This window comes from Phacochoerus africanus, chromosome 11, assembly GCF_016906955.1.
Source record: "Phacochoerus africanus isolate WHEZ1 chromosome 11, ROS_Pafr_v1, whole genome shotgun sequence".
NCBI lineage: Eukaryota > Metazoa > Chordata > Mammalia > Artiodactyla > Suidae > Phacochoerus > Phacochoerus africanus.
In genome coordinates this window covers 55,379,898-55,407,539 of record NC_062554.1, presented here as the reverse complement: position 1 = coordinate 55,407,539, position 27,642 = coordinate 55,379,898, and the positions used below count along the sequence as shown (strand labels likewise).

Below are 27,642 nucleotides of genomic sequence, written 5' to 3'. Positions count from 1 at the left end.
CCACAACGGGAATTCCTGTAATGGCTGTTGTACAAACGCAGTGTAGCTGGCTCATGCATCATGCTTATTCCTACCGATCTCCCTCCCTCCTTCAAGCTCATCCAGGGCTCAGTTTTGGGTCTTTTCTGTTCCCTGATATATCCCAAGTACTTAGAATATAGCCTGGAACATACCATGTACTCTGAAAGTACGCATTGAATGACTGAATGAAATAAATAGGAAATATGAGTCCCAAAGAGGTTCAGTGACAGCCAGGCTATCAAATAAATAAATAGCAGAGCTGATTTTTAGGCTCTAGCTGGTCAGGCCAAAGTCTATGTTCTTTCCTTTATCCCTCCCTCTCTCCCTCCTTTTTATCTGAAATCTTAGCAACAGACAGAAAGGAAAAAGCTGCCTGTGTCTGATTCATCCTGTGGTCAGTCCTATCGTCTGAGTGGGGAGACTGTGGCCATCTGAGCACGGACCAAAATGACAAATTTCTGTGTAGACTCACCATTTTCGATACAGTAATTCCCTGCCCTCTGAGAAATTGAGATGAACAGGGCATTAATGCCCCGAGGTTTTCGAAAGGGCTATACAATGCGTTTGGAGTCTAGGCCACATAATAAAGAAATGCCCAGAAACCTGTAGTACTCTGTTCACTGTTTTTCTGATATTCTGCTCACACACATTTAAAATGCTCCAAAAGAAAAGGGAACCCTCTGACCCTGTTAGTAGGAACGTAAATTGGTGCAATTACTAGGGAAAACTAAATAGAGCTAACTAGCATTTGATTCAGCAGTCCCACTCCTGGGCATGTATCCGGGCAAAACTACGATTCAAAAAGATACATGCACTCATATGGTCATAGCAGCACTATTCATAATAATTAAGACATGGAAACAACCTAAATGGTCATTGACAGATGAATCGATTACAAAGATGTGGTACATAAACACAGTGGAATATTATTCAGCCATAAAAAAGAATGAAAAGAATGCCATTTGCAGTAACAGGGATGAAACTATAGATTCTCATATTAAGGGAGGTAAGTCAGAAAGAGAAAGACAAATCCCATATGATATCACTTATATGTGGAATCTAAAATATGGCACCAATGAACCTATCTACAGAATAGAAACAGGCTCACAGACATGGAGAACAGACTTGTGGTCGCCAAGTGGGAGAGAGAAGGGACTGGGATGGATAGGGAGTTTGGGGTTAGTAGATGCAAACTACTACATTTAGAATGGGTGGGCCGTAGGGCCCTCCTGTACAGCACAGGGAAGTGTATCCAATCACTTGGAATAGAACATGATGAGGGATGATATGATATGTATGACTGGGTCACTTTGCTGTACAGCAAAAAATGACAAAACATTGTAAATCAACTATACTTTAATTTTAAAAAGGATACAATATTAGATAACATTTAAAACATGCTACAAGGAGTTCCCATCATGGCTCAGTGGTAAGGAACCCAACTAGCATCCATGAGGACAGGGCTTTGATCCCTGGCCTCGCTCAGTGGGATAAAGGATCCGGTGTTGCCGTGAGCTATGGTGTAGGTTGCAGACAGGTTTTGGATGCTTAGTTGCTGTGGCTGTGGCACAGGCTGGCAGCTGCAGCTCTGATTCGACCTCTAGCCTGGGAACTTCTATATGTCACAGTTGCGGCCCTTAAGAGACAAAAAAAAAAAAAAAAGTTCCAAGAGAAGTTCCCACTGTAGTGCAGTGGATTAAGAATCCCACTGCTGCTGCTCAGGTTGCTGTGGAGGTGCATGTTTAATCCCCAGCCCAGTGCAATGGGTTAAAGGATCTCCTGGTGCCACAACTGCAGCGTAGATCCCAGCTGTGGCTTGGATTCAATCCCAGACCCCAGGAAATTCCACATGTCTTGGGTCTGGCCATTAAATAAAAAATAATAAAGTAAATTGCTTCAAGACTCTGATGAAGCTGGGAAGGACCATGAGAACCTCAGCAGACAATACTGTTATCATTCCTCCACAAAGAAAATGAAGCTTGGGTGCTAAGGGGCCGACTTGGGATTCGGATCCAGGTTTGTCTGACTCCAGCCCCTACCAGGCTATGGTCTGCAGACGTTGAGGTTCTGAGGCTCAGGCTTAGACTGATGAGTTGCCCCTTCCAGAAAGTTCTAGGTGCTTCTAGTCCTGGGGATAGTATCATCCAGCCCTTCTTCTTCTTCTTCTTTTTTTTTTTTTTTTTTTTTTAGGGCCATACCCATGGCATGTAGAAATTCCCAGGCTAGGAGTTGAATCAGAACTGCAGCTGCCAGCCTACACCACAGCAGTGCCAGATCCAAGCATGTCTGTGACTTACACCATAGCACAAGGCAACGCTGGATCCTTAACCCACTGAGCGAGGCCAGGGATCAAACCTGTATCCTCATGGATACTAGTCGGGTTCTTAACCAGCTGAGCCACAATGGTAACTCCCTTCTTCATCTTGAAAAGCAAGTTCTTAATTTCACAGGTACTCCCCTTCCCAGGAAACTGCATGCCTGAGAGAACATGCTGGACAAACATTCTATAAGCCACCAGCCCACTGCCTCGTTGATTGAGCGAGGAAGCTGTCTCCCAGCACGGAGAGACAGACCTTTTCTCTGCTGCCTGGGTAGCTGCAGCCATGTCAAGGTAACCTTTAAAATATCATCTTGAAGGGTCATAGGAAGCACCATTTGTCTCAGACATCCGATGGCCATTTCCCATCCTGCAGAGGCCACCTGCTCCCTGTCCCCCGCACGGCAGATACAAAGATAAATGAAAGCAGGAGGGAAGGGTGGGTGCAGCTTTGCAGAATCGCAGCACGATGCTGCTCTGCCCCAGCTAGAAGACTGTTTACTGAAAACTTGACCAGAGATGCCCAGAAATGGGGAGCGAGGCTGCTGATCCTGAGGCTCTGTGTGCTGCTGGGGACCCCACCCATTGGAACCCAGATGGGGGTTCTGTTCAGGATGCTAACCCGGACACTCCCGCCTCTGATGTTGGGCGGGGGCGGCGGGCTCAGTGCCAGCGAGAATGAGTCACTACAAGGTGCCCGGAAAGCACATCCCCTGCCTCTGCTGAAAGCAGCTTTCTCCTGATTTTCTGCACTGTTTCCTTCTTTATTTTTAAACATACTTTCATACATTCTTGTAGGAGAGGGCCTTGTTCTGTACTGGAAACAGGAAAAGGTTTTCTGGGACACCTCAGCCCGGATCTGAAGTCTTTTTGTATCTAGCAGAGAAGGGAAAGGGGCTTGCCTCTGACTTGATACTGGCATGCTGGCACCTGTTCTCCAGGTGAGCTGGACACCTGCATAGACCATCACTCACTCAACCCAGGATGAGATCTGGATTCCAGCTCAGCCCTCACCACGCATGCTCTGGGAGCCAAAGGAAGACGATCTTAGCTTTCTTTGCCTCAGTATACCCCACCGTAAACCTCAGATAATACTGTCCATTCCTCCAAGCCCAGGGAGCCATTATGGGGAAGCAGGGCAAAATATATGAAAATAAACAAAAGTAGGAGTATAAATGTAAATATTTGCAAACTGTCCTTGAATTGAAAGATGATGCAATGTCGCAAGAACCCTCTTTAGGAGAGGAAGACAGAGGCAGGCAGCATTAATTCAAGGTGACTGGCAGGGCAGGTGCCAGGCATGGCGCCTCTATTGCCTAGATTCCGCCTAAGAGTAAGTGCATTGCCCACCCTAGAAATCTTGGCCTTCTGTGCTGTGGGCCCATCAAGTCAAAAGAATTTTCAGGGACAATGAAGATGAGCGTTAATCAGGTTTCCCAGATCCGTTCTATTAATTTATGCATCTATCCAGCCAGCACGAATTAAGGAGCTATTATTGTCCAACTCCTGTTCTAAGGGCTGGTGATAAAGCAGTAAGATGACCACAGACCCAGGCCTTGTAGAGTCTGCATTCTAGCTTTGCCTCTTTGAGCCCCGGAGACTGTGTGGGACCGTCCGTGGAGAGAGAGACAGGGAGGAAGCTTTGGCCCGGCCAAGGCCAGCCGAGTGTGGGAGCTGTTCTCTGCAGGGCCAAGGAAAGGCCCTGACTCGAGCAAATCCTATTAAATCTCATCAAGCCCAACACGGCTCCTCATCTTTTATCCTTTCCTATGACCCTGAATGGACAGCTGTGCTGAGACGCAATTAAAGCTCTTGGGAAAGACAGAGCTTCAAGTCCAGCAAAGTGGTTTCATCTCTTTGATACAGAAACACAAGTGGGGAAAGCCTCGAATGAGGCAAAATCCAAGGCAGCTGGATTTTAGGTGACGCTTTAGTGAATCTGACATCCATTTAAATGGACCTTTGTATTAAGAATTCTGAAAAACATCACCTCCTCCCACCGTGAGGAAAACTCTGTGTTGGGGAGGCGGGGGTTGCTTTAGAAAGTCATGGATGTAGCAGCTTGATAGGCACTGCCCTTGGGGGCCAGCAGGGCTTCCTGAAGGGAGCCCTGGCCGGGGAGTCTTGTCTCAGACTCGGTTCCCTACTGTGAAATGGGAACAGCAGACATCCTTGGAGATTCCCTCCTTTCTCTCTTAGCTGTGCTGGGTCATGTTCCCTGAGATTAGGGATATGGGGTGTGGTTGGAGGAGGAGTAATGGAGGGGGTATATTTATATCTAAGACTGAGGAATTTGTATCCTGTTCTACAGGAATCTAGACCGCTTACCGCTTAAATGTGAAAAGACTGGTTGGTGAATAGGCTGCGCCAATGCCCCCAAAGACCCTCAAGGTGAGCAGGGGGTACAAAACATCTAATCAGTAGAGTGCATTCTAGGAACCGAGAGGACTCGTGGGAATAGGCGGAATTCTTGGGGTCCTCAGGATTCCTGCCCCTAACTCTCCCTGCACACCCCCTGGGACGGCCCTCCTCACTCCCGTGATTGGCTTTGTTCTGGCACAGTTGACTCTAAGAAAGGCAGGTCCTCTGGGCTGATCCAGACCTAGTCAGATAAGCCCTTAAAAGGATGGGGCTTTTCCTAAAGCAGGAGATTAGAAGCGGGAGAGGAACTAGATGGGACAGGCATTCCCTTTGCTGGCTTTAAAGTTGGAGGGGGGATGTGGCAGGGAATGTGGGTGACCCCTAGAAGCTGAGAACAGCCAGCAAGGAAACATAGATTTCAGTCCTATAAGCACGAAGAACAAAATTCTGCCCAAACCACAGGAGTTGGAGGAGGACCCAAGCTCCAGAGGAGCTGCAGCTGCTGACCCCAGGGTTTTAGTCTCATGAGACCCCCAAGGGGAGAATGTAGACCAGAGGTGCCTGGACTTCTGACCTGCAGGACTGTGAAAGACAATATCATATGCTATCCCTTACATATGGAATCTTAAAAAAAAAAAAAAAAGGATACAAATGAACGTATTTACAGAATGGAAACAGACTCACAAACTTTGAAAAAACTTTTGATGGGAGTTCCCGTCGTGGCTCAGCAGAAAAGAATCCGACAAGTATCCATGAGGATGCAGGTTCGATCCCTGGCCTCGCACAGTGGGTTAAGGATCCGGCATTGCCTTGGTGTAGGTTGCAGATGTGGCTCAGATCTGGCTTTTCTGTGGCTGTGGTGTAGACCAACAGCTACAGCTCCGAATTGACCCTTAGCTTGGGAACCCCCGTATGCTGTGGGTGCAGCCCTAAAAAGACAAAAAAAAAAAGAAAAGAGAAGGAAGGAAGGAAGGAAGAAAAGAAAGAAAGAAAGAAAGGGAGAAAGGAAGAAAGAAAGAGAAAGAAAGGAAGGAAGAAAGAAAGAAAAAACTTATGATTACCAGAGGGGAGGTGGTGGGTAGGGGGATGGACTGGGGGTTTGGGGGTGGCATATGCACACTGAGGTATATGGAATGACTGGCCAACAGGGACCTGCTGTATAGCACAGGGAACTCTACCCACTATTCTGTGATAATCTATGTGGAAAAAGAATCTGAAAGAGGATGGATGTGTGGACATGCACAGCCGAATCACTTTATTGAAGAGCAGAAATTAACACAACACTGTATATCAGCTATATGTCAATAAAACTTGAAAAAAGAGAAAAGGAACCGTGAGCTGGTCAATGGGGTTGTTTTAAGCCAGTGTCTGTGGTTAGATGTTACAGTAGAGATTAAAAAAAAAACCAACGACCATAGACGGGGAAGCAGGTGATGAAGAGTGAGGCATCAGATTGTCCAGCTTGCTCTTTGACTTCTGGGGAGGTGACTTTTCTAAGCCTCAGTTACTGTGTAAAATGGAGATGACAATAGTGCCAACCAGAGAGGGAGGGCTGCTGTGACAATGAAAGGAAACGTGTGTGCACAGTGCATGCGTGATGGGAACTCTCCTGAGGGGCAACTCTGTTATCCTCTGCCTCGGGGTGGGGGTGGGGAGAGCCGAGGAGGTAGGAGACCTTCAAGCATCAAGGACGAGGAAGGAGGACCCCTGGGGCCCTGTGCCTGCCAGGCCAGCCCTGTGCTGCCACGTGGCTTCTTTCATTTACTCCGTCAAGAGGGGCCTCATCTTCTCGTCTTCCATTTACAGAGGGGGAAATGAGGGGAGAGCTAAGGGATGTGTCCAGGGTCACATAGCCTGGTCATCAGGCCAGTCTCTATGCTGGATGCCCACTGTGATCAGCTAGACTCCATGCGGATGCCCAGGCCACGTGCCCGGAGGGTCTGGCCCAGGGGGTTCCGATGGGCCCCGGAGACTGAGGAGCCCTGCTCTTTTTTTCTGCTTTCAAGGGGCTCACAGGAATGATAGGGACACACAGGCCATCGGTGCAATAGAGATGGACAGAGGGCCCAAGACTCAGTTCTTTTTTTGTTGTTGTTTTTTTAATGGCCACACCCGCAGCATGTGGAAGTTCCTGGGCCAGGGATTGAATCCAAGCCGAAGCTGAGGCAATGCTGGATCCTTTTAATCCACAGTGCTGGGGATCAAACGTGTGCCTTCACAGTGACTCAAGCCACTGCAGTTGGATTCTTAACCCATTGCGCCACAATGGGAACTCCTAAGGGTTTTTTTTTTTTTTTTTTTTTGCTTTTTAGGGCCACACCCGTCGCATATGGAGGTTCCCAGGCTAGGGGTTGAATTGGAGCTGTAGCTGCCGGCCTATACCACAGCCACAGCAATGCCAGACCCAAGCCGCATCTGTGAACTACACCACAGCTCATGGCAATGCCGGATCCTTAACCCACTGAGCGAGGCCAGGGATCGAACCCTCAACCTCATGGTTCCTAGTTGGATTCGTTTCCGCTGCGCCACAATGAGAGATCCTTAAGGTGCGGTTCTTGATTCAGCTTGGCCTGAGTGGGTTAGGAAGAGTCAGGAGAGACTTGGAGGAGAGGGTGCACAGCTAGTGGGCTGAGGTTAGCCTTCCTAACACAGGATGCAGGAGCTGGCAGCTCTCAAAACTCATGTACTGAACTCCCATTCCAGGCCATCTCCACGCTGGGTGCTTTTCATGCATTGTCTCATTTAATGCTCAGACAGCTCTAGGAAGTCCATCCTAGCAGCCTCACGTATGGACCACAGAAGCAGAGTGTTTGTAACTTGCTCATGGCCGTTCAGTGATTAAGTGACAGGCCAGGCAGGTCTGACTCAAAAGCCTCTAAATGCAGCTCTGGGACACCTGGCCCAGGAGCCAGCCTACGACACAGCCTGATCTGTGAGTGGAAAGCAATTCATGCTTTACTGCCAGGCTTCCCTTGGTGCCCAGGCTGCTGCACAGAGCTGGGGCTGTCCCCCACCTCTGGGGGGGCTGGTATCCTCCCGCCGCCCTCCTGCCGCCCTCCCACTTTCCCACTGAGCTAACCCCCACCCCTGCCCCGTTTGTGTTTACAGTTCCTCCTGGACTTTTTCTCATCACAGCAATACTTGCTCACACAGGTGCCTAATTGCTCCAAGGAGACAGAATGTCCACCAGCCAACATCTGGTACCCTGGTGTAATCACCGAGCATCTTCTTCACTCCCAGAAGCATCACTGTGTGGACATGAGGGCCTTTCCCAAGGCAGAGACCACCAACTAGCTGCCACCAAACTCACCCTGGGTGACCCTGGCTGGACTTCCCTTCATCCCAGGAGTGGGGTGGACATCTGTCCCTCCCGGGCAGGGTGTGCCTGCTGTAGTAACCAGAACCCAGGAGACTGGTACCAAACTCTGCTGGCAGAAGAGTTGGGTACCAAACTCTGCTGGCAGATGAGTGAGGCTGGTGAACAGAGCTGCTGCTTCTACCAACACAGACACACTGCATGTGCGTGTTGATCAGACAGTGTGCTTTCTCTTCTTTTTCTTCAAATATGAGACTTCTCACACCTTCATTTCCATATTTTTGATAAACAAAAGATTTTAAAAGATGTAATTCCTATTCTAGCAGATTCTAGGAAGAGCAGTTATAGGAACACAGGGTAAATGCAATCACAACTTGCTCTGCGTTTTGGGAACACACTAGGGAGCGGAGGGGACTGAGGTGAGCAGAGTCCACAAGGTAAAGGGGGGCAGGGTTACTGGCTCTAGTTCATTATTGTCATGCAAGAATGTGGAGCTGGTGCTTCCAGATCTTCCACTTTCTTTTTCCAGAAAAGCTAGAAATGAAGACTTCCAGACATACAATTTCTTTTTTTTTTTTTTCCCAATGTTGAAAACTAATTCAACAATTTTTGAAACACCGAGCTAGCCAAAGAAAATATATCTGTGAGTCAGATTCAGTCTGTCAGCTGCCAATTATACTTCTGGGCTCCGAGTTGAAGAGAGGCTCTTTCCCCACATGGACAGGTTGGCTTGTACTTTGAGCGATGCCGAGCGTGGTATTGGGTTGTGGTGATGCCAGTAAATTCTCCTCGGAGCTTTCCTGTTTGCACTAATGAGTCTGCCATGAGCTCAGCCTGTCAACCCTCAGTACAAAGGAAGCCAGGAAGCCCATCCCGGACTCACCCGAGAGCAAAGAGACGGGGAAGTGGGCCGCAGGCTCAGTTTCATGGTCCTAACCAACCCTGTCTCCCCTTCCACAGCCCTGTCCCCCCCTTCACCCAACCTCCCCTGTGGTGCAGGCGGCCACCATGCCCCCGCTTCTCACAGGGCCTCCTCTGCCCACCTGGCTTCTCTCTGCAATGATGCCCCTTCCAAAGGCACTGCTGGAAGCATTGGGTCCTCCATGTCACTGAGGGTAGAAGTGGTTCCCAGTGGGAAGAAAAAAGGTGGGGAGCACCCTGGGGGGTGGGGAGGGCTGCCAGGCCAGGAAAGAGGTGGGTCAGATCACCTCCCAGGCTGTTTCTGGCTCGGATATAATGGATGCTGATTACCAAGCATCAGAGGATCCTGGACTAAGAGGGTGGGGGCCTCTGTGAGAGGCGTGGACTGAACCCCAGGTGCCAATTTGTGCCCAGGATGCTCCTTGCTATCATAGGCTCACAAAGGCTCAGAGAACATGTGCTCCTTTTAGCCCTATTCCAGGCTGAACCCCCCAGAGAAAGGGCTTTGCTGAGGCCTGCCACAGCCAAAGTCGGCACCCCTCCATCTGGTATGCAAAACTGTCCCCTGGCTGCATGAGGGGAATATGTGCCAGCAGAAGGGTGAGGGACTCTCAGTGGAACATGGAGCCGGGACCCTGTGGATGGAGGAAGAGGCTGTGCAGGGTGGCACCCTTCATCACTGTGAGGTCCCTGCGCCCTATGGTCCTGACTGCTGAGGTCGCTGCCAGGGAGCCGCTGTGTAAGGTGGCAAGGAGGCTTAGGGGATGAGGGACCTGCTGTGTCCAGCTATTCAGAATGACCTTCCCTGGGGAGCCATCACAACTCCCAGGTCCCACCTGCTCAGGCATCCTGTGGCTCCATTCTGGGATGCCCTTGAGTCTGGTCCCTCAGCTGGGCGGTGTTATTGCTCAGAGCAAAGTCAAGGTGGGGGTTTGGATGCAGGGCTGCGGCTGCTCCCAGAGTGGGTCAGCTGTCCCTAGGTTTGACTTGGACATGCCCTCAACAGAGCAAGCTTGCTAGGGGCATCTATCTCTTGTGCTGCTCCCCCAGACCCTTTGCACTCACTTTGCTTTTGTCTTAAACACGTGTTCAACTTATTTCCCGCACAGAGTTATGCTGATTTATTTATTTTTCTTTATGGAAGAGCCCTGGAAGTGAACTATGTGTGTGTGTGTCTGTGTGTGTGTGTCTCTATGTGTGTTTGTTCTCTTCTCTGAACCAGGTGCCTATGTCTGTTAACTCATCTAATCATCTTGACAACACTGGGGCATAAATGCAATGTGCCCATTATACAGATAAGGAGACTGAGACTCAGAGAAGGTAGGTCATATGGCTGGGAAGCAGCAGAAACTGCTTGCTCTGACACTGGGCTGACTCTAGAACCCAGCACTTCCAGTCTTCCACCTGACATCATTCTAAGTCCAGAGTCTCAGACCGAGTGTGACCTTGGTCTTGAATTATAAGCCTCCTGGCCATAATACCTTGCCTTGAATCACATGTCACTCCATAGGTCCCTACCTCGGGTCTCTTTCCTGTATAAAAGCTGGAAATAGCCCCAGGAAGCGGGGTGTCAATGAAATACCTGTCCTTTTATCAGGAAAATTCTATCTCACCGAATACCAGTAAAAGGCACTCAGCCACCAAATCTGAATTGTTACCCATTGTTACCCATATGTATGAGGTATGAAATGACATCAGTATTATTACTAATACGGAATTATTATGAAATAATAATCTTAATTGGCACCTCTGCAGGGGGTGGCCTTTCAGAACTCTTGGATTGGTTCATGAGAATCCTCCTATCTCAGTCTCACTTTATAGTTTTTGTTTTGTTTTTTAATCTTTTTAGGGCTGCACGCACAGCATATGGAGGTTCCCAGGCTAGGGTTCGAATTGGAGCTCTAGCTGCTGGCCTACACCACAGCCACAGCAATGTGGGACCCGAGCCACGTCTGTGACCTACACCACAGCTCATGGCAATGCCAGATCCTTAACCCACTGAGCGAGGCCAGGGATCGAACCTGCGTCCTCATGGATGCTAGTCAGATTCATTTCCCCTGAGCCTCGACGGGAACTCCCTCACTTTATAGTTGGCTTCCAGTCCAAGGACAACTGGTTGACTCACTCCCATGATGATGACACTATAGACACAGAAACGCAGTTGGTGATGTTTGGGGTAATACCAGCACTGGAAGATTTAACAATAGGTCCAGAGGTGGTTTCACAGAGAAGGGACCGGTCGGTGCCAAAAAGGTAAACCCGGGCCCTCAGAGCCTCGGGCAGCCCAGACCAGGCAGCACACTAGGACCGCCTCCTCACAGGAGTCTCTAAGGCAGGGATAAAGCCTCGTGCGTTATTTTTTGGTATCTGGAGAGAAACATGAACCTTATTTGAAGAGCTGTGGACGAATCCTATGCTGACTTTGTCATGAAAGGCACAAGAACACTGGAAGTTCACAGTACAGATAAAAATCAAGGAGAGAAGGATGAAACGGCATTCCACTGAAGGGCTTTTAAAGACAGCTCTCGCCTGAAAGGAGAGCAGACAGCCCTGGCATTTGCCTGTGGAGTTCGATTCTTGAGAGGAAATATAGAGATGAAAGACCATTTTAATGGTCTTTCAGAGATCTATTTGAATATATCTAAGTGAGTCCAAATACACTCACTAATTTTTAAAAGGGTAAACATCAGGCCGAATTTGAGGTATGAACTATGGAACCAAAAGGCCTCATCACAGGTACTTCTCAAGAAATTTAGCATCTTATAAGTACCTAGTTCTTGAGCAGTGCATCCGTGGAACAGGCCTGCAAGCTTGTGACCAAGGTTCCCAACCCGTTTGGCTCCCATCTGCTTAAGATGGAACGTTGTGTTGCCCTGCCTGGTGGGCTGCTGCGGCTCCTTGTGGGTCCTTGCATTTATGCATCCTAATACTCAGCCAGGGCTTACCCACCACAATCCAGATCCACCCTCCCAGCCCCCCGACAGAAGATGTATGAAAAATCACGAATCAAAGGGCATGAAAATCAAATTAATTCATTTTCCGTTTTCCCCACATTTATATCTGTCTATCCAGTGCTTTTCCCTTTAAGCCGGCTATCTCTCTGAAAGCAAAAGCGTTATAATACCTTCTCTTCATTATAACCATGCCCTGTGAGCATGAATCCTGCATTAAATAATAAAGGAGATTAATAATTACATCAAAATGAAAAACCACTTGTTTCCTCTCTATATCCCCAGGGACCAATTTCCTGGGCTGGTGCCAATTTATCAATGACAATCAGAGACTATGGCATAGGAGGAGGGCAGAGAAGCCCGAATCAAGAAAGCAAGATAATGTGAATACAAATGGACTTTCATACAAATGAAAAAGATGGGATGGTGACAGAAGGTAAGGGAACCCGTGAGAGAGGACCAGAGACTGAGCATGATGGGTAAACTCCAAGTAATTCTAGCAGAAGCCCACTGGGACTACCATGCACCAGACTGCATGCTGGATGCTTTGTCTGTCTTGACTATTTGATCATTTCAGAAAGATGTGAGACAGATGCTGCGTCCCCGACCATAGATGAAGAAAGAGAGGCACAGGGGAGAGTGAGGAAACGGTCCCCAAACTAGGGTTGTGGGTCTGGACTTGAACCCAGGTCCACTGGCCCTGGGTAAGGAAGGAAAATTGCATCCTCCCATGAGATACTATAAAGAGGAATACGACAAATGTGAGAGCAATAGTGACCAGGAGAAGCCGAGAGAATCCGAGAAAGAGGACACGAGTGAGAGTGAGGGGCTGAGCATGAAAGGAGGTTAAGACCACAAAGGGTAAAAAGAAAAAGGCACAGAGAGTTGGAAAGAAGAAAAGAAGGAACAGAGAAAAGACTCATCAAGCGAAGGGCAAGAAGTCTGTCTTATCTGATTTGCTATGCCATTACACCCATTTGACAGAAAGTAAAATGTAGGTCTGGGGAACTGCGAGATACTCCCAAGGTCACACAGTTCGTTCATGGTAAATCAAAAAGAACTGTGTTGGAATTCCCATCGTGGCTCAGCAGTTAACAAACCCGACTAGCATCCATGAGGGCACAGGTTCCATCTCTGGCCTTGTTCAGTGGGTTAAGGATATGGCATTGCTGTGAGCTGTCGTGTGGGTTGCAGACACAGCTCAGATCTGATGTTGCTGTGGCTGTGGCGTAGGCTGGCATCTGCAGCTCTGATTCCACCCCTAGCCTGGGAACCTCCATATGCCGCAGGTATGGCCCTAAAAAGACAAAAAACAAAAAACAAAACAAAAAAAAAAAACTGTGTTAACTACAACATGCCAGTGGAAGAAACCAAAGAACATCTAAAGAAACAGAGACACACTATGCTCAGGGATGAGAAGATGCAACACAGTAAAAAGGTCAGTTCTCCCCAAACTGATGTGTAGATTTCATGCTATTCTTATCAAAATCCCATGAGATTTTTTGGTAGCTACAGAGAAGATTATTCTGAAATTTATGTAGAAAGCTAAAGGAACTAGAATAGGGGAAAACAGTTTTGAAAAAGAATAAAATGGAAGAAATCATCTTTCTCTATTTCACAACTTACAATGCAGGTAGTGACCAGGACTACGTGGTTTTTTGAGCCCCCTTGGGAAGGCTTCCCTGGTCCTCCTGGATGCTCTGCATCTCTTGGTGCTTCCTGATGCTGTGATGTGTCCATGGGCACATCTGTCCATCACCCCGACTCCCAGTCAGTCCTCTGAGACAGCTGGGGGCAGGGCAGGCAGGGTGTGTATATGACCTAACCTTCTATTGCAAGTTCCTACATAAGATCTGGTCCATGACAGGAGCTCCATACACATTTTAAAAGGAGTACATAAGTGACTTCTTAAGTTCATCCCATAAAATGCACTTTCCAAAGTGACTGAGGCAACGGGATGGGGGACCAGGGGGCTTTCGCTCCCTTAGGTCCAGGGGCGCTGGCTGTCACAGCCTAGTTGGTAAGGTCCCTTGACCCTGGGCACCTGTTATCCCTGCTGGATGGCAGCTCCCTGGGGCAGAGGCAGCACCTCGTCCCTGCTGCTCTTGTGACCCTCCTCCCGGCCAAGCTCTGGGCATCAGCGTTCAACAGCCCGGTCTTGGGAGGAGAGAGACTGAACACACGATGCAGGGCACAGGTTCGGCCCCCAGACAGCTCTTGCCTTTGCCCCTCTTGTCCTTTATGAGCTGCAAGAAATCAAAGATGATGGCCTTAGGGTCTACCTGACTTTTAAGTCTGGGAGCCTGGAATGTGAGAGCAGAGATGGGGTGGGCAGCACACGCAGCCCCAGACATCCAGGTCTCAGCAGATGAGGATGAGGGGCTGAAAGCTTGTCCTTGTCACAATCTCCACCCGCCCTCGAGCCTTTTCACCCCCACCTCCACCAGCCTCTCTGGCCACCATATGGGTTGACCCTTGGTGACCAGGAAGTGCCATTGCCACCTGCCAAACTGGTCAGCAATCCCTGACCTCTGCGCCTCAGCCTGCTCTGGTCTAGAATGATGATGGAACTGAACACTGACACACCAGCCGGGATCTCCAGGGTCATGTGTCAAAGTCTGCCTCTGACATTTAGCTCAACACAGCCGTTGGCAAGTGTCGCTGCCGTCCTGGGCTCTGTGGCCGAGAATAGCTCACTTATCAGAATGTCAAGGTAGGAGGAACTGGATAAGCCGAACGGCCCTGGCAGAGGCCACTACTCGGTCCCCTGGCAGCCTGGGCTCAGGAAGGGGAGACTGTCCCCTCTGTGGTAAAATCATTTCAGAGAAAGCCACTCCAGAGGTCTCAGAAAAATACATTCAGGATTCCCTCCGCCCCCCAAATATCTGTCTACAATGCTTTGCGTTTTGAACTCCCATTCTCCTTATCTTGTCTATAGGACAAACAATTCCTCCATGGCCAACCACAGCCTCCTAGACACTGAAGATGGGCCTCGGCTCTCAATAGCCAGGCTGGAGCTCAGCCACAGTGAGCATTTAATCTAAAAATGGCTCCTTTCCACCACCTAATCCATTCCTGAGCCCTGCCCTTCTCCCCATCACTCTCCCATCTGCAGCCAAAATATTCAACAGGATTGCTCAGAAAGCACAGACTACCCAAGAAATCGCAACAACAACAACAACAAAAGACAAAAAAAAAAAAAAAAAGGAGTTCCTGTCGTGGCGCAGTGGTTAACGAATCCGACTAGGAACCATGAGGTTGCAGGTTCGGTCCCTGCCCTTGCTCAGTGGGTTAACGATCCGGCGTTGCCGTGAGCTGTGGTGTATGTTGCAGACACGGCTTGGATCCCGCGTTGCTGTGGCTCTGGCGTAGGCCAGTGGCTACAGCTCCGAGTGAACCCCTAGCCTGGGAACCTCCCTATGCCGCGGGAGCGGCCCAAGAAATAGCAACAACAACAAAAGCCAAAAAAAAAAAAAAAAAAAAGAAAGCGCAGACTTTTGCTAACATTCTCCTAAGTGGGAAGCATATAACCCTCCCTGTGCCAATGATCACATTTCAAGGTTTTCAAAAATTAAATATTGCCACACATGCTAGGAGAGCATATCAATGGTTGCAGAACTAATTTAATAACAAAATAAAACAGAGGTAGACCCAGTTTTCAAGTACATGAAGGCACAGAACACTGCTGGGGGTTTGGACCCCAGGAAGCCCTGAGAGCCTGGCCAGTTGTGGAGCAAACAGGAGAGAGGACAGGATGGTAAGCTGGCACTTCCTGCCCCTTGTACTTCAGGGCAGCATCCTCATCAGCCACTGGAGCACCTCTGGTGCCTCCTGGACGGGAAACCAGGTGGGCGCTGGCAAAAAACCCTCAGGGGGATCTCACAAGGGGATCAGCCTTGATGGGGAGAATTGGGTGATTGAGCCACACTGATTCTGCTGGACCCACAGAAGGAAGAGCTCTGCCTGGCTTGGGACGAGTCTGAAGATTGGGGAATCCCACTGGGATCTGACTGCCAGAGGAGGCAGGGGGGCTCCAGGGGCGCCCCCGTAACATAGACAACTTAAACAAGGAAGGCTGCTGGGGGATGGCCAGCAGAGGACAGAAGGCTCTGGGTCTGAGTGATGCTCTTTCTGTTGGAGAGCTGGGCTGTGGATCTAGAACCTAGTTTGGGGGGACCGGGAACCCCATGTCTTTGTGGAAAGCACAGACCATTTCTCTGCAGGCTGTTTCCTTTTTCAGTGGTGGCCCTGGTGCTCTTCTAATGATTTATGCTGTTGTAACAATTTATTTTTTTTAAACTTCTTTCTTTTTATTTATTTTTCTTTTATTTTATTTTTGTCTTTTCAGGGCTACATTCAAGGCATACGAAAGTTCCCAGGCTAGGGGTCGAATCAGAACAACAGCTGCCAGCCTACGCCACAGCCACAGCAACACACGATCCAAGTCTGCAACGTACACCACAGCTCACAGCAATGCCGGATCCTTAACCCACTGAGCGAGGCCAGGGATTAGCATCCTCATGGATCCTAGTCAGGTTCATTAACCAGTAAGCCACGTAGGGAACTCCTGTTGTAGCAATTTATTATCAATCTCGTAATTAATGAATGGAGCCCTGACAAATAATAAACATTTGATAAATGCCCCCAGATATTCCTCCCAAGGTAAGAGAAGACTTGTCTTTTTCTTGCCTTAGGTTCTAGCTCTCTACTCTGTGAACTTGGCTTTAGATTGTTTGGGTCCAGGGTGGTGTAGGGCAGGATGAGGCAAGGCAGGGAGGAGTGGTGGGAAACACACTGGGTGGGAAAAGAAAAAACAGAATCTCATCACAAGCATAAAATGCCTACCATCCACAGGAAGTGTTCAATAAGTGATGATTTCCCCTAAATTATTGCCAAGAAGCACAACCTCTGCACCCCAACACTTCCTCTCAAGGTGGAGTGAGGCTCTCTCAGGTCGGATCAATAGCTGAAAATCCAAGTCAAGCCAACTAATCTTCTTAAGTCAGAGCTGAGCCAAGGCCCTTTCTCGCTAATGCCCAAGCCACTGGCTCTGCTTGATTCTCCCACCAGATTCTAGGAAGCCCCGGGGGCCTTATTCAGCCAGCTGCTGAGATTTACATCTGGGTTTTGAAGACACGGTGTGAAAGTAGAGAGGCCAGAACACCTTCAGAATACTTCACACAGTGGAAAGACTGGATTTGAAGCCAGAGGACAAACATTTAGACGTTAATGGCTCTCTGGAGTCCTGCTGTGGCACAGTGGGTTAAGAATCCAATCCCAGCAGCTTGGGTTACTGAATCCAAATGAAGAGGCATGGGTTCAATCCCCGGCCCTATGCAGAGGGTTAAAGCCTTGTCACCACCGCAGCTCGTATTCAATCCCTGGCCCAAGGAACTTCTACAGGCCATGGGTGCAGCCATAAATATAGAGTTAATGGTTCTGCCACTTGCTAGTGCTCAGGGCTCTCTAATCTTTCTTCTCATCTATAAAGCGGGTAAGACGGCCACCTGCCTCAAAAGGACTTGTGCCCAGCTTAATGTGCATGAATGTGTCCAGCTCTGTGCCTGGTTTATACATTTTAGCTTCTTTTCCCTGCCTCTCTCCCACATGGAGAAATACTTTGTGATGTGTACTCTTAGTGATAAAAAAGAGGTAGCTTTCAGAGCCAGATCCAGGTGAGAATCTCACTTGTGGGAGCTCTCATTGTGACTCAGCTGAAGTCACATGCGTGAGGATGTGGGTTCGATCCCTGGCCTCACTCAGTGTGTTAAGGATCCAGCATTGCTGTGAGCTGTGGTGTAGGTCACAGACATGGCTTGGATCCTGCGTTGCTGTGGCTGCAGTATAGTCTGGCAGCTGTAGTTCTCATTTGACCCTCAGTCTGGGAACTTCCATATGCCCCAAGTTCAGCCCTAAAAAGGCAAAAAAAAAAAGGAATCTCACTTGTAAGCTGTATGCTTCTGTAAGTTACACAGCCTTGCTCAGCTGCACTCTCTCATCGCAGAACCTGGATGATGAACCTGCTCCAAGAAAAGGATCGGAAGAGAGCAAAGTGTCCTGCACAGTCTGACACAAAGCAGATGTTCACATGCCTGTTGATCTGCTGGGTTTTGAAAGGACCCTCAGGACTGGTGCTGGGCTAGCCTTGCCCAGCCAGGAGCTTGGCACAGACCCCTTGGCCAGAGCTAGTCCAAGGAACCAGCAGTGCTTGGGCTGCCCCAGAACCCGGGGAGGAGAGCCCTGGGTGAGCGGGGGCATCACTGCTCTCCAGGGAGTCACAGGTTTGGGAGCACGGAGTAAGGATGCCATGCCCTAGTCCTCAGCCCTTCCCTTGGAGCTTTGACCCCTGGCCTTTCTGAACAGTTTGAAAGATGTTTAAAGAGATATGGAGGAAGTGACTGGGCAGCAGGAGGGCAGAATTAGCAAGGCCGTGTTTTCCAATTTGGCCAGACTTCAAAGAAAGCAAGATTAAGCCCAGGATCTAAGGCTGGGGGCTGGGGGGTGTGGGGGGGGGGGGAAGCGCTGCCTGCCCTGGCTCTCCACGCCCCCACTTGAAGACAGAGCCGCTGCCCAGGGGAACAACGCCCCCCCCCAACCCCACACCACTGATGGGGGTTTTCGGCAGCCGGGGTATCTCTGCTGTAGAACCAAACAGCGATGATGTTCACAGCCCTCTGAAGGCTAAACTCCTGGCCCGGGGCAGCCTGCTGGCTTTGGGATCTCAGGTTCCCCGGCCGAACTCTGGACCCTCCCCTCCCGAAGAACTTCCCAGTCTCCGTGGCTCCCAAACCGGCAAGTGCCAGGTAAAAGACAGGTGCCAGGGCAACAGGCACCCTAAGAACACCCGTCCTGCCTTCCAGAACCGGTGAGCTGGGGAGAAACGGAGGAGGAAAGAAGACAACTTACTTGTTGAGATCAGAGCTTCCAAGTCCCACTGATGCTAACTTCCAGGGTGTCCCTGAGAGGCAGTGCCAACGCGTTCAGGGCCCCTGAGGGGACCCTCCAGCCTCAGCCATCACAGCAGCCTTGGACTAGAGCCTTTCCCTGCCCGTGAGGTCCTGTGGGCAGAGGCTTCTAAGCCATCCTGTGTCTTCCCTTGCCAGCCCCCTCCAGTCCCAGCCACTAATCACTCCCTTCCTCTAGCGACAGCGGCCAGAGTCTCCGCTGGCTCGCGCTCCCGCGCTCTCTCTCTCTCTCGCTGTCTCTTCCTCCCTCCCTCCCCTCCTCCCTCCCTCCCTCCCCTCCGCCCTCTTCTCTCCCCAGGTTCTCCTCCCCGTCTGCCCCCAGTACAAAGAATCCCTGTGTAATCAGGTGTAAAAACCGGTGTAAAGGACGACAGGCGAAGCGGTGGGGTGTCGGGGCGGGGCAGGGGTTCCTTGTTAAGTGTTGGGGGCGCCTTCAGTTCTGAATGAATCAGAAGGGGAAGGTGGAGAGAGCACCCGAGGAGGGGGGCAGGCATCTCGGTGCTCCCTTCCCCCTGCCCCCTGTCCCTCCGTCCCTCCCCCACCTTCCTGCCGCACCCCCTGGGGGTACTGGAGTGCTTCTAATCGTGCAGGTGACAAGGACGACGCTCTGGGTGCTCTCGCACGCATGTGCAGGTGTGTGAGCGCGTGCACGCGAGTGAGCGCGCCCGCGGTCAGTGGGTGCGGTGCAGCAGAGGAAAAGAAGGAAGAAACTAGGAGAGCAGAAATCTTGGATCAGAGCTTTGAAGGGGCTGCTCAGTCACTCCATGGTGTGTTACCGGTGGCAAATGACAAAATGCAGTTCCTACGGAAGTTGGGGGGCACAGTCTGGGTGCTGGTTCCCCATCCCCAGAGACCCAGCTTCTGTGGGCAAAGTGAGGTTCTAGGGAGCCCTGATAGGCAGGTGCAGATGGAGTGGGTCCAGAGACAGGAAACAGGCCTGCTGCTCACCCGTGGAGTTCTCTCCAGAGCCTGGGGCTGAGTAGGCTAGCAGGAAGTATGCCCTCTGCCCAGAGAAGGCAGGAGCAGGCCAAACACAGAGTCAGCGCCTGGTAGCCACCTCCCTTCCCTCCCTTTGGGATTCTTTCCTGCCTTGGGGGAAAATGAACACCTGCATTTCTTCTCTTTTTTTTCTTTCTTTTTTTTTTTTGCTTTTTAGGGCCGAACCCACAGCATATGGAAGTTCCCAGGCTAGGGGTCAAATCAGAGCCACAGCAACGGCCAGATCCCAGCCACGCCTTCAACCTATGCTGCAGCTCACAGGCAATGCTGGATCCTGAACGTGAGCGGGCCAGGGATTGAACCCATATCCTCATGGATACCATTCGGGCTCATGGCCGCTGAGCCACAGTGGGAACTCTTATCACCTGCTTTTCTTAATTCCCGTGAGTCTAGGGAAGCCAGCTGCTGACATCACACCCCCTGCAAAGGGAGGGCTTCTGGAAGGTCTCTGTTTGTTGCCCAGGCTTTTGGGGTCCATACCCCTACCCTAAGCCCCAAGTGTGTCTCGCCTCAGGGGCCAGTGTATGAGACCAGTGTCCACCAGGGCAGGGACTGTGATTGCAAGGTGCTCAATGAATATTTATCTAGTAAACACTGTGCAAAACAAGAAACCCAGTTTATTAATTACAAGATGACACAAGCTTGTCACCAGGCCCGGGATGCACTGAACTTATCTTCTCCTGTAATCACAGTGACTCAGCAGCGACAGGGCGGCTTAGTATCACGACAGCAACCTGGGGGTTCCTCTGGCTGTGGACCTGTGTGCACACAGCCCACCATCCAGGCACCCTCCCCAGAGACAGAATGAAGAGCAGGGATTGTTTTCCTTCACCCCGTCCCCTCTCTTGGCAGAGGGGCCTTTATTAAAGGCTGCAAGGGCCTGTCCCCCCATGTGTCCACTACATGTTGATGTTATGGTTTAACACAATGAGAAGAAAGTTCTCAAGTCTTTCATTTCCTAGTTTCTGGAGAGGCCTTGGCCATGTAGCTCTGGGGACCATGTGACACACACTACAAGCATCTACTGAGCCCAGGAGAGGCTGAGGTAGCAGGTGCCTCCCGATTCTGGATGAAGATTGTGGAGTTTCTTCTGCCCTGCTGGGAGCAGCCTGGCTGATTTTGAAGCAAAATATGCAGTAACCCAGGAAATGTTATTTTGTAAATATTTCTCACTGTGGTGGACCTTGGACCAGGAGACAGGGAACCTGGGTCTAGTTCTCGGCCTAGACCTGGAAAACCAGGAATAGGCTTCTCTTCCTGCCTGGTTTTTGCAGATATAGGTGAGCCTTGACTTTTTCATGCTCAGGTCCCCCAAGGAGCACAGGTGACATTTGAGCATGGGGGACATGACTGATGAAGGGATCAGGGGGTGTGGAAGGGTAGTTTCATTGTCTGAAAATTGATGAGGCCAGTGCTGGAAAGCCCTGGAGAATTCATGTGTCATCACTGAGAATTAAAACGCAGTGCCGCCACCTCTGTGAGCCCGCCTCCGCTCTTACCTTGCTCCCTCATCGAGCAAGAGATGAATTCACAATTAAAGTTTTCTCTTTAGAATGTGACACACAGGAAATTATTTTTCCTCCTATTTATAGAAATTCCATTTGCATTTATGAGGCTGGTAATGTCTCATAAATATTTCCAGCCAGATAAAATATTAATTAAAAGAGTTTGGTGAGTTATACTCTGAAGATCGAACTAAAACTCTTCTAAGACAAATATTTTAAGTATTTTCTCACGTCAGGAGAATTCCTCACACATTAGTTGTGTGTGTTAATAAGCCCATCTATAAATAACAGATATGGATCAATCAACAGTATTTCTCTTTCTCATGATTTCTCTGCATTGAGACCACACTTCCCACCCACCCACACACACACTACATACATACATATGTACATAATTTATAAATATGCATATATTTAATTGGTGAATATTACCATATATACATGAAGGTCTGTGAGGTTTGTGACACTTTGGCACTGTGAAAAGAACTAAAAAGTATAATAGTGGGCTTTGATCTAAAATGCCTGACAGTCAAATTGGGAGTGTCAGCCTGTGTATAGAAGAAGTTAGCAGACAAATTCACAACTTGAGATTTTAATTTCCAGGTGCTAATTGCTGGCTTGGTGGCCATAGAGTTGGAAGCAATGCTAAGGCAGTTTGGAAAGTGGGAGCTGAGGGCGGACCTCTGACTGCAGCGCAAAGTAGGGTTCAAGGAAGTTTGGAGGGAAACCCTGGTTGGCATATTGAAACTGACAGCACTGATGGCTTGAACCTGGCCAGAATGCAGACCAGGGCTTGAACCCACCTTTTAGATTAGAATCACTCACCAGAGGTCTGGACTTCCTGAGAGGTTCGGGTTCTTCATGCCTCTGCCCAGAAGGAACTCAGCGAGAGACAAAGTGATAGGCAAGAAATAGCTTTATTAAGATAGGATGCTGTTGAGAGATGCAAGTGGGCAGACAAGGAGGCTCTGCCCCCAGGATCTGGTGGGCTACAGTTTTATCATCCAAGGGGAGTGGGGGTCGGAAAAGACCGGGAGTAGTAGCTCCTCCTTGGTATCGGGTAAGGTGTGTATTCAAATCAGCAAAAGGGCGGTCCTCAAACTCCTGCCCTGGGTCTGAATCTGAACGCAGCAGCCCTCATCCCATCCACACAACATCTCATGCCTCCACTAGTCAGGCAAGCCTACCTCGTTCTAATGGCTTTCTTGAGCAATTATTAACTTACAGTGATCTCCCAACAGCCCCTAGAAGTCCCTCTATGATCCTTTATTGGGACTTCGGCAACCATGTGTGCCTCCTCCATCCCTCTCAATATGAGGAGGGGGCTGGTGGGGAGGCAAGTCCTGCAGAGGGGGAGGGGTTGCTGCTGGGACAAAGGGCAGGTTAAAGTGTCAGGCAGTGGTGTCACGTGGCTTTACATAATTCACTGAGAGCCTACTATGTGCTGCCAGGCATGTCACAGAACTCCTTGCTTTTAAGCTTCTTTAACAACCTCGTGAGGGAGGCGGTATGATCACCGTTTCTCAGATGAGAAAACAGAGGCTCAGGCACATGAAACATCCTGTCCTTAACGTGAATTTCAGAGCCCAGTTTTGTGTGATTACAAAATCATCTTCCTGGAGTTCCTGCCGTGGCTCAGCGGTAACAAATCCCACTAGTATCCATGAGGATGTGGGTTCGATCCCCGGGTCTCACTCAGCTGGTTAAGGATCTGGCTTTGCTGTTAAGCTCTGATGTAGGCTGGCAGCTGCAGCTCCCATTCAGCCCCTACCCTGGGAACTTTCATAAGCCGTGAATGCGGCCCTTAAAACAAAGCAAAGCAAAGCAAAGCAAAGCAAAACAAAACAAAACCTAAAATCATCTTCCAAAGTCTTATGGGCTGAACTGTGTTTGTCTGCCCCAACTTCTTATGTTGAAGCCTTAACAACCGTCCCACCAAGTACCATACTGTGACTTTAGAGACAAGGCCTTTAAAGAGGTGATTAAGTTAAAATGAGTCTGTGTACAAATACCATATGAGATCACTAATATGTGGAATCTAATTAAAAAAATGATGCAGAGAGCTTATTCACAAAACAGAAACAGACTCAGATTTTTGAAACCAAATTTATGGTCACCAAAGGGGAAATGGGGGGGTAAATTATCAGGTTGGGATTAATGTATATACGCTACTATGTATAAAATATATAAGTAACAAGGACCTACTGTATAGCCCAGGGAAATCAACTCAATATGGTGTAATAACCTATATGAAAAAAGAATCTGAAAAGGAATGGATACAGGTAGATGTATAACTGATTCATTTTGCTGTACACCTGAAACTAACACAGCATTCTAAGTCAACTACACTCCAATAAATTTTAATTTAGAAAAATGGGTCTGGAGTTCCCGTAGTGGCTCAGTGGAAATGAATCTGACCAATATCCATGAGGACGCAGGTTCGATCCCTGGCCTCTCTCAGTGGGTGAAGCAGATGGACATAGGTCACAGACGCGGCCTTCCCCCCAAGGCTGAGTGAAGACTCAGGGAGAAGACAGACTCTGCACCCCAGGGAGAGAGGCCTTGGGAGAAACCAAACCTGTCCGCACCCTGATCTTGGACTTCCAGCCCCCAGAACCAAGAGAAATCTCTTCTGTTAGTGCCCCATGTATTTCCTTATAGCAGCTCTAGCAAACCCATGTGCTGACATGATGGAGGGAGGGACCTCTGCTTCTCGGAAGGACTTTGCACCCCAAGCTATGGAGCCTGGACTTTAGTCCACAGATGGGAAGTAACTGTAGTTCCTTTAAGTAACCTTTAAAGAAGCAGGATGCTTGGTGGCTACCAGGTTGCACAGTCTAGAATGAGAGGCAGGAAGTCCCTCCATGGGGACCTGCATTGGTGCTGCCCTGCCGTGCGACGAGGGTACAGGAGACAGAATCTGAGGACACGTGGTGTGGTGCACAGCCCAGCAGCATCAGCACAGCCCTGGGACCCTCATAAGAAAGGCAGAATGGAGTTCCTGTTGTGGCTCAGTGGAAATGAAGCCCACTAGAATCTATGAGGATGTGGGTTCAATCCCTGGCCTCAATCAGTGGGTTAAGGATCCAGTGTAAATTGCAGACATGGCCTGGATCTGGCATGGCTGTGGCTGTGGTGTGGGCAGCTGCAGCTCTGAATCGATCCCTAGCCTGGAAACTTCCATATGTCCTAAGTGAGGCCCTCAAAAGCAATAAATAAATAAATAAGCAAACAAAGGCAGAATCTCAGGCTGCAGCCTCGTCTTGCTCAAAGAGAAGCTTCATTTTTACAAGATCCCCAAGTGACTCCCCTGCACGCTGGGGTTTGAGAGAAAGAGAGGGTGTCATGGTGAAGACACAGGTAAGAAAGACCCAGTAAAAGCAAGAGCCCGACTGCGCCTGTGCCTGGGGAGTAGGAGCCCAGCAGGGCTGGGTGACTTGGAGCTGAGTAGGGGCTAAGCTTCCCTTTCTGCTCCCCTCCTGCTGAGTCTCTGATCACCCGTGCTGGGGCATCCATTTCCTGTCTCTCTTCTCTATCCACCAGCTCCCTGGCTCCTTGAGGTGGGGGGATCCTGCTTTTTCACATCCTTGCAATTCCCAGGGTCTGGCCTGTGCTTTCTACTCAGTAAATGCTTATTCATGTCTGATGATGGGAATGAGCAATGCAGGAGGAGCAGGGGCTTGGAAAGGAGCAGGGGGGAGCGTGATTTTAGACATGAGGCATGTGGACTCAAGGCAGGACAGGTCGCCTACATGGTATTGACTGAGAAGAGGAGACCATGGGTGTCTGGAGCTGAGGGGTTAGGGACAGAGGTGTAGATGGTGGGCCTGTTACGGAAAAGATGTTACCAGAATCCGGATTCTTGTTCATGGAGCGGAAGAATGAACTTCTTGAACACACACACTCACAGAGGCAGCAAACAAAAACTATTACAGGAAAGCAAATAGCTCCCAGCGCAGACACGGGGAGGGGGAGGAGAGTCACCCCTCCCTATTGTTCTATGGAGGTTTTTATTTCTTAAGGACAAGGCGGGGATGTACCAACATGGGGTCCAGACATCATTCCTTTTTCCCATTGGCCTTGTCCAGTCACCTGTATAAGGGCTTATCCAATAGGGGTCTTAGAGATAGACATGCCCCATAAGTTTTATGGCTACTTTGTTCTTCTTTCCCCTAGACTGGGAGTTGCCACTTTTTGCATTCTTTTGCTAACAGTCAAGTGTATAGGTCAGGGGTTAATGTCCACTTTGGCATAAAAGAAATGTACTTTCAATAGTTAATCTTCCAACAAGCAAGGCCTGTTTGTCTAGATTTGTTTTTAGAAATCTAAAACCCTGGGTATTAATCAGGGAATATATATATCGAAACCCATGTTCCTACACCAGATACCTGAATTATTATTCTGCCTCAGAATGTCATCTACAGAGAGGAGCAGATTGGGAGCCTAGACAGTCTAGAGGAGGAGAGAGAGAGAGGGGAGAGGTGGCCAGAGCTGGGGGCCATGCTCAGGTCTGGGCAGAGGGAGGAGGAGGCTGATCTGAAACGAGACAGAGTTGTCATCATAATGACCAGTGCAGTTGGCACCACACTGAAAGGACGAGAGTGACAAGAAATCAGAGTGCCGTCATTAATAAAATAGTTCCTTATTGGTCCTTATCTCCTGCATACTTGTGCTCAACACAGCAGGTGTTGCCAAAACTCAGCCTCTGTCTGCTGTTGCCAAATAGAAACTCGGAGACAGGATTTTGGGTGGAGGAGAAAGAGATAGCTTTATTGCTTTGCCAGGCAAAGAGGGCCACAGCAGGCTAATGCCTTAAAGACTGTGCCCCCCTTGGAAGAGATTAGGAGGTAGTTTTATAGTTTGGGGAGCAGAAAATAGGGCCACTGATAAGGATGGGGGGTAGAGGCAAGCTTGCATTGTCTTTTTTTAAATTGTTTTTTTAAGGCCTTGCCTGAGGCATATGGAAGTTCCCAGGCTAGGGGTCAAATCAGAGCTGCAGCTGCCAGCCTACACCACAGCCACAGCAATGCAGGATCTGAGCAGGGTCTGCCACCTACACCACAGCTCACAGCAACGAGTCTGTGACCTACACCACAGCTCACGGCAATGCTGGATCCTGAACCCACTGAGGGAGGCCAGGGATCGAACCCACATCCTCATGGGTACTAGTTGGGTTCTTTCCACTGTGCCACAGTGGGAACTCCTGCATTGTCTTTCAAAGCTTGTGGTTAGTGGCCCAGGACTGGTTCTGGTGGTCCTCCTCCTTCCCGGAATAGGAAGGAAGAATGCTTCATCAAGTAGTTCTTCCATTTGTTGGGGGCTCTAGTTCTGCAGAAAGGCTCAAAGATATTGTTATGCTTATTCCTTGAGGAGGAACCAGGACCCTACCCCAAGGCTCTGCTATTGTCTCTTGACTGTTCCTCCCTTGTCTCTGCATCCCCTCCCTTCCCTCATGAGCAGCTGCCCTTTGAACTCAGGGAAGGTCATGGAGGCTGAGGCTTATTCCCTAAAATCAAGCAATGGAGGATACAGAAAGGCTTGTGTGTCCAGAAGCCTCACAGAGCCCTGCGAGGTGACACAGGGGACAGGAGAGTTGTCCCCACAGCTCCTGCTGACCGCAGAGCCAGAAAAATCAAGGACAAGAGAGCTGAGGGTAAAAGATTTTGCTCCAGCTTTGCAGACGTATAACTTTCCGGGATGAGCTGAATGTGCCTTGGGTCATGCCTGACCACCAGCTGGTCCTCTGCTTCCCAGATAGATAAGCACCCACCTATCTGGTGAGGACCCCAGGTCACCTTTCATGGACTTGTGTGGAATTCCAGCTGCAACACAACTGTAGCTTCAGCTTTCCTAGCACCAGCTTCCCATTCCTGGTCTTCAATTTCCTCTTATTCACAGAACCGGGCCCAGGGGCCGAGGGAGACTTTTACCACAGTCGATTTATTGAGCAGCACCTGTGTGCCAAGGGGCTGGGTCACTCAGCATCCAGTGGACCCTGGATTTTCTCCCCAGCATCTAGCTTTCCAGGACTGTAACACCAGGGGCAAAGGATTTTTTTCTTCCTGTTCCATAAAGAGGGATAATATCTGAAGATAAAAGAACATAAGCCACTTGGTGTCCTTCCTAACTTTATTGATAGAATCTCACTTTATTCTGTTTTCTGAAAAACTCCATCGAATGGCTGATCAGCAAGCACTGGCTGGGCCCTGGCTGTTTCCACAAGTGGCTAATAGCACCATCTAGTGGTAAAAAAGGATTTTTCAGTAGGTAGAATACGTCATTCCCA

The 27,642-nt window shown here is 49.4% G+C and overlaps 1 protein-coding gene across 1 annotated transcript in view; it reads right to left on the bottom strand.

The window, feature by feature from the left end:
* The window catches only part of KCNJ5 (potassium inwardly rectifying channel subfamily J member 5), a 28,525-nt gene extending 9,459 nt beyond the window's left edge, over positions 1-19,066 (bottom strand). The window contains exon 1 of the mRNA XM_047753676.1: positions 18,794-19,066. The gene's annotated coding sequence lies outside the window, so the exon portion shown is untranslated. The remainder of the gene's footprint in view (positions 1-18,793) is intronic.
* Between the last annotated feature and the right edge of the window lie 8,576 nt (positions 19,067-27,642).